Source organism: Ptychodera flava, chromosome 21 (assembly GCF_041260155.1).
Source record: "Ptychodera flava strain L36383 chromosome 21, AS_Pfla_20210202, whole genome shotgun sequence".
In the NCBI taxonomy this organism is placed as follows: Eukaryota; Metazoa; Hemichordata; class Enteropneusta; family Ptychoderidae; genus Ptychodera; species Ptychodera flava.
Window position 1 is genome coordinate 6,134,863 of NC_091948.1, and position 7,714 is coordinate 6,142,576.

Consider the following 7,714-nt stretch of genomic DNA (forward strand, 5'->3'; position numbering starts at 1 on the left):
AACACAGCCTATCAACTTCGCATATCGTTGCCGTACGGCGTAATTGAAAACGCTCAGAAAGGAAAAATTATATCTTGAATGCAGTACAAAAGTCTTACTTATTAAATTTAAAAGTATTTCAAAATAATATCGAACGTAACGGGTATCTAATCCTCACAGGGACTACAGTAGTACAACAAGTATCGGCTAGCTGCGATGCGATCGATGGAAGTTCGAACACAAGAGAGATCCCGGCCTCACTGCAAAGTCGTCCCCTGCGCACCCGGCCCGACAGCAAACTAACCTCTTGGTTTGATTCTGTTCTTTATATTTTTGTATAAAATTCATGATACATATCTGACTTTCACAACTGTACAATTTGCTCAGGCTGTAGTCTACAGACGATCGGAGGGAGCTAAGGCAGGCCCCAAATTTGCATGGACAATGCCCGGGACAATTATAGAAGCGGCGGCTCGATGAGAAAGTCATTCACATAAACCTAAATGAAGTGATCAATACAAAACTTTTAAACATCACTGGTTCTGAAAATTTATGATCAACGGTTCTGACCTACGGAATTTACACTGCGACGTTGTTTTTTGTGTGTTTGGCCAGCTACTAGACCTGTAAGGCTGTACTACATGGAGGTAGTAGACTGTTCAAGTGCAGCGGGGTCGGGCCGAGATTGGTGTGTGGGGCCTGCAGCAAGGTAAAATTGACAGCGTCCATTGCAGAATGCCCGCGTGTTATCCTTTCTCGTTTGGGAGGAAATTTACCGCTGTATTCAGAATGCCTTTTTACCAGTATAAAAGCTCAGTAACTGATGCATCAAGAGCCAAGAGTCTGTAAATTCCTTAGCAGTAGCTCCATTGTTTTTTTCTAAATTTTCGCTGAGAGAGATACAGCAGTGCGTATACTGGTCCCTAGCTGTGGGTCCATAGCTGTGGTGTTTTCAGACGGGATTCATGCCTTTTACGGGCTGGTTTTGACTTTTACGATTTTAACCCGCGGGGTTAAAAAATCGGAAAAGTCAAAACCGGCCCGTAAAAGGCAGGAATCCCGTCTGAAAACACCACAGCTATGGACCCACAGCTAACTGGTCCCGATCGTTCGGACTCAGGCGTTCACAGCTGTTTAGGGAGCCGTCATTATTTACGATCTGGGGGTCGGAGGAATTACATTAGAAACTCCGAAATTTTGAGTCGCACCCCAGCCAACCATGATGACTTTGAGTAACCCCCTCTCTAACAGAAAGTTTGGCTTACCTGAGCCCATGTAATAATATGTAGATATAAAAGCTCACCTAATAAGCAGTCTCCGACCATTTGGATGGGTAGCATGTCAATATGGTATGGTTAAATGTCCAAATGGTTGTTGAACTCAAGTCAAATAAAATATATTTCTGATAATATAAAGGATGAATTCACAACAGTTCAGTTTTGTCCTAGATCCTGTGCACTTATAGTGATATCTGTCGAGAACATTTCTCCATGACCCAGCCTCTCCTTCCAACCCTGGTAACGACTGCAGAAAACTACTGTGTGACATCATCATCACCACTGTTGATCCTCATCTTTAATGTCGCTGGTGCCATTGCGTACATGAACAACGATATCATTCTCATCGTCACTATCTTCTCTTTCATAATAAGTATTGCTAGTAATAACCCTACTTGTAGTTTTTTGCCTTGCTTCATCTAGTTGATATTTATTTGTACTGTTAGAGTATTTATTTTCTTTTTATTTAATATGTATCAGAGTAAAATATATATAATCAACCAATCATTATGTCATTGAGGACAGAGTAAGACAAAGAAAAAACATTTTGAGCACCCCCTTATAACTTTCAATTTTTGAATGACCCCCAGGTCGTAAATACTGACGGTTCCCTTACTTGCTGCCAAAGGCCATCGCGTTCACTGCATTCGACAGCCTACCGTACATTGCCAAACTATGTTGCTTCGATTTCGCAATCACCTTGCCGTTAAAGCGACAATCAGCTGAAATTTAATACTTCAAGTTACTCAATTTTGATAGCTATTTGCCTACAGAAGTGAGCCAAGTGTATATAGTGTCGTCTTGATTTTACATCGGTACCCGGAGTGACCAACTGCAGGGTGCGCATCGGTGCACTGCCGACTGCAGTTTGAATAATCCGTATATACCGCACACGGTACCAGAATAGAATGTTAGACTCCTCTGCCAAGTTCTGTATCCTCTGAAACACAGTAGCAGTACGTATTTGAACGGAGAAGAACAAAATAAAACCATTCGCAGGTCATTCAGCCGGCGACCATGGGCGATTACCCGGGCAGTGTGGCGTGGCATCAGGCCCCAGGAATGTTGCAGGCTCGGTGATGTCATCAGTATCGGCGTTCTCGATCACGTGCACAGCCTACAAATTGTCAACAAACCCGCGCGGCAATCCAACTCGATCGGGCAATATTTAGCGTTTGTATGTCACTACAGGAGCACAAATTTGGCTTATTTCTTTACTGAACAACATTTCACGATCGATGTAAGAGAATAATATGTAATTTCGAACATAAAAAAAGGTTAAAGTTACAAATACTGGGGCTTTAATGCAAACGACGTATTATACCAGTCAGTATATTGATGGCATAAAAACAGCGATATGATTGGCCGATGCGTGAAAACAAAAGTGCCATATATTCTCGATATATTAAATACAGTTAAAATGTGACCGAACGCTCAGCTAGAGAGAGAGAGAAAATGGCCTTTTCGATGTTTCACGCCATTTTGACCAGTTCAGACCTATATACAATTGCTATTGCTCTGCATGGATGTTGTGAATTGGTCAAAATTTCGTAGCATAACCATCCCAAACTCTGGGTGTGGCCGGTCTATTGCTTAACCCTTTGAATTCTGCAATTTTCCCCCACTAAACTTTCAGTGTAACATTTTATCAATCGTATGAATTTTTCTCTAAGTTTTTGATAATTTTGGACCAAATGGACTTAACATTTCAATGGCTGCAATTTTGACCAAAATTTTGAGAAAAATCTGAAAAACACTTGTCTTGATCTGAAAAAAGTTGCTGGCTAAGTCATATTCTATAACGGCAACAAAAGTTGACTTTGGCACTCAAAGGGTTAAATAGTTGATCTGACAAACTTCAGCTATTGCATTATTTCAACTCTTTATGTCAGGATATCACACAAACTCTACTTACCTCAACGCTTTTTAAAAAACTTCATTTTTTCAATTTTTTTCATAATTTCGGGATCAAAGGGTTCAAAAATAAGGTTAACTCTGACAGAAAATTCGAAATGTTTTGTTTTCACCGAAATCCGCATCAGGCATAGTTGCAAACTTGTCCGATAGAGGGCGCTGTATGCTGCCAATGGCCACATCACAACGACTTGCAGTAAAGTTCTATGCAATTAACGAGGAAAAGTCGTGGAGACGACCATAACCTCATTTTGTTTCATTAGAAAAATAACTTTTAATTCGAGAGGAAAATTATCTGGATAACCGTGATAGAACTACCATTCGTTAAGAGTGAATGAATGAATATTGAATAAATGGCATATTACCTGCAAGAAATCAGCGGGAAAACTTGAAGAAATCAGAAATACATCATTGAAAAAATGAAATATACCGAGTTAAGAGTATATTCATCCTGAAATTTGACAAATGGCATTTTGAACGCTCGATCACAATGTCTACGAAAGAAGTATATTAAAATAGGTAACAAAACGTTGGTGCTTATGGTGTCAAACTTTATCAACAACTCAAAATACAATTGAAGTAATATTTTGTAGTCGCGTTAGTACTAAACAGCATTTGATGTGCAGTGGAGAGCGTCGATTAGAAAACGTTTTCATAGACCAACACTTATGTATTTATTCATTTATATAGAATTCCCTTGTATCAAGAAATGGTTTATTTTTCTCCGACGTTATTAGATAATCTCAGGTGAAATTTTCGTTAAGTTACTTATCGTTCTGATGAAAGTGCCCAGATTTCAGTGAGTCTTACGGCCATCATCATAGAATAAGTGATTGGTGAGTTTCATTGTCACATTGTGTTCATTTGTCTTGTTTTTTATAACATGAATAAACCGTGTGAAGTAAAAACAAAATCGAAATTTAAACGACAGTTATTTTTCAAACTTTCGATCAACATGTTTTTCGTCCCCCATAACCTATTTCCATGTATGTGTCTTGTATTCTTACGACAAGTGATCTCATACGGTGTTTTTTTCCGTTTCACAGCGCCCTCATCCGCATTTCCACCCAAATGTTTCCTTTTGGCTATATTTTTACCCGGGCACCATGCTTGAAATTCTATTCGACAAAATAACAAGGTCTGCCTTTTAAAGTCTCGTTTTCGGACTAAAGGTGTGGTCAATTGATATTGGGGGGGGTCTAGAATATTGACTTTTGAGCTTTATGTTTATTTCTCCGTGCTTCGCTCGGAATTATTGTGTTTGGGAGAAGGTCAAATCATAATTTTGATGTGAAACTTTTGTACATCCACACTTTTGTTGAGGAGAAGGGGGTCAAAGGCTGAATGCAATGACATAATAGAATTACAGAAGGTGCGAAAAAAATACTAGTAAATATTTTTGTTCCGGGAAAAAATGAAAAACATTTTGCCAGACTCAAGCTGGTGCTACGAATACAGATGTGTGTTTCAAGTCCACAGCAAACAACAGTACCAAGGCTCTCACACTGAAAGATCCGTCGCTCGAGGGCGCTCTCTACGCTGTCCCTCGGATCTACAGGACTCTGAACCACTGGGGGATGTAATTTACAAGCATAGACTCCAGATATGCATCTATTATCTCCAGATATGCATTCTCTCAAGTACTGTGATGGCAGACTATTGACTGGGTTTGCATAAAATAGGGTAATGAACTTTGCATTGAGAAAATGCACTCCTAATTCAAAATACTATGGTAAGTAATTATGAATATTAATTAGGAATGCCTAACAATTTACAAACCGCTATCAGGGGAAACACTGTTTTGGCAAAAAAGGAAATTTTCTAAAAAACGTGAATTTTGCAAATGTGAATTTCATTACCATTTGAACAAAATAGAATGAGGTCATCGCTTGAAACCAACAAAACGATATGATTTTTTTGGGGATGAACACTTTCAGAGATTTTTTAAAAAATAGCCCAAAATTGAAAAACAAATTCTCAAAAATGAGAATATGGCACTTATAAAAGGCATCCCTAGAAAAATACATTGTTAATTTGATTGACCAAAATCAAGAAAATTAGCCCCTCCCTTAATTTGCATATGGAAATATCCTCATCACATTGAAACACCAAAGTTAATCCTGAGTGACTTGCACATAAACAGTGATAAAAATATAAAATATTCCCGAGTATGTGGTTTCAGAGAAGAAGAGCATAGTTGAAGGAGGACGATGGATAGTGGGTGCTGGAATCCACTCTGCGTCTCTGACAGCGGAGCTAAAAACATGTTCTATTCTAGTGTGTGAGAAGTGAATTTAACTCCAGTATTATGTTGGGTACAGATTGTGGATTTGTGCCCTCTGGAGACAGAATGAGGAACAAATGATCCCTGTAGATACGGTATATCCCCCAGCACTTGGACAAAAAAGTAGGCTTACTCTAAAAGTTGGTATGTCAAATAATCCCCGACAGATAACCTTGTCAATCATTAAAATCAACTGAATTAAACTCCAACAAAATATGCGATAATTTAGCTTCAGATTAAAGTAAGTGTCCTTTTTTCTGATAAAATATCTTTAAATCTGTTTAAATGTTCTATAAGGTGAATGAATCATTCAGTAACCATGGAAATCTCATTATTTTTTGGAAAAGGTGTGGCATTATCTTATCAACTGGTCACCTAGCAAGAGGGATATCTATACTCTGGGCATACTCGACAATATGGCTACAATTTTAGTTAGTCAACTTTCAAGGATATGAGGAAAATTGAAGGCATTATCACAAAACACAACCCCCTGCAATGACTTTATTTTTACTGGTAGAATTGTGTTCATTTAGATTTTGAAACATTTCCTGTTTCCACAGTTCATGACAATGGGTTTAGACAAGACCCCTGTTTATTGGCTGATGACGAGGCATTAAAAACGAGCAGTACTAAAACTACTTTTACACCTTGATGTAAAGGGACAGAAATGTGAGAAAAGAGAGAAAATATCAAAGGAATACATTCATGAATCCTATTTTGGAACAGAATTATAGGAATCAAAGAAAATGTTTTGATATTTTCATTGATCTGGCAAACACAAAATCTACCCTGATACAGGTTGGGCCCATGCAACAAGTGGCACAACAACAACTCATTCATTACACATTTATGTATTGGTAATTTCTCTGAAATCCAGGTCAGAACCAGTACATCAGCAAAGCTTTTAGGTATGTGGTTGATTTATTAATTATGCGACCTATATAGTTATTAATATTTTCCTTACAGCAATCTCAATCTTGTCAATCTACATCAGAACAAAACTTTCCTTTGATAAAATATCAGTGTCTTTGATGTTTAAAAATAGAATTATATTGTACCATATTGCATCACTTAGAATTGGATCGGTGCTCAGAATACCAAGTGATACCCGGTGGAAATGAAACCGTGGAAAAGAATTAATATTGGAAGATCAACATATTTACGGTCATGTCGAAAGTATGGTGTTGTGACATTGAAAAAATTATCGGTGCAATGTTCACACTTGCGGAATTTGAATATGAGGGAAGATATCCCAATGTCACTTCTTGTGAGTCTTGTGAAAAAAGCCACAAATGTATCAATGGCTCATCAGCCTGGAGTCACAAGACATGAGAAGATAGCACACTTGGTTATGATCTGCTGACTTCCAAGCAAGTTACTATTAGTTTAGGTGTCAAAAATGTAATGACACAATGTTGCAATGCATTGAAACATTCTATCTTCCTTGGTACAAAATAATAGAGAATTGTTGGCTATGTTTGTTTCTGAAAACAACAACATATATGACCATGCTGTAATTGTGACTGATTGTGAAGCCTTGTATGTTCCCTTGTACTTGCTGTACAGTGTTCTTGACCTTTCAAGTGCTGTCAATTTTCCCGCCAAAATTTGTTTAAAAATTTTGCCAACTTTTATTAATTTTTTTTTATTTTTTTTGACACTTTTGGACCAAATGGACATCACTTTTCATTAGCTATAGTTTTTGACCGAAATTTTGGAAAAAAATCAGAAAAAAATTGTCTGGGTTTGATTTTATAAAGGCGGCAAAAATTGACTTTGGTGCTCAATCTGTCTGTGATGCCATGTATTAAACAGAAATAAATCAAAGAAACCATACAAAATAACTGAAGAGAATTTCTGAGACTCAACCACAGCAATGACATGCACCTTGAAATGCCAGGCTTATTACACTTTATTGCGTTCGTAATACTTTGACTTTGACCCTTTTCCTGCCAAGTCCATATTTCACCACAAGGTCAAGATGGTTAAAATTAATGAAACACAACATATTCAATATGGTGTATTTTAACATAATACTGTACATTTGAAGGCTGTTGAAAACATAAATACTATAAACTTGTTTTTTTTGGACTAAAGATGCTATAACAGACCAAGCCAAGTGAGTGAAAATATGTCATGTTTTGGCTCAATACCACTTTTTACTGACTTGGCTGATGGGGAAGTGATATTGTCTGGCAGGAAAAGGGTTAGGCTATCAGCATGTGCCCTTGTATTTAAAGAACTCACGCAGACACAAGTG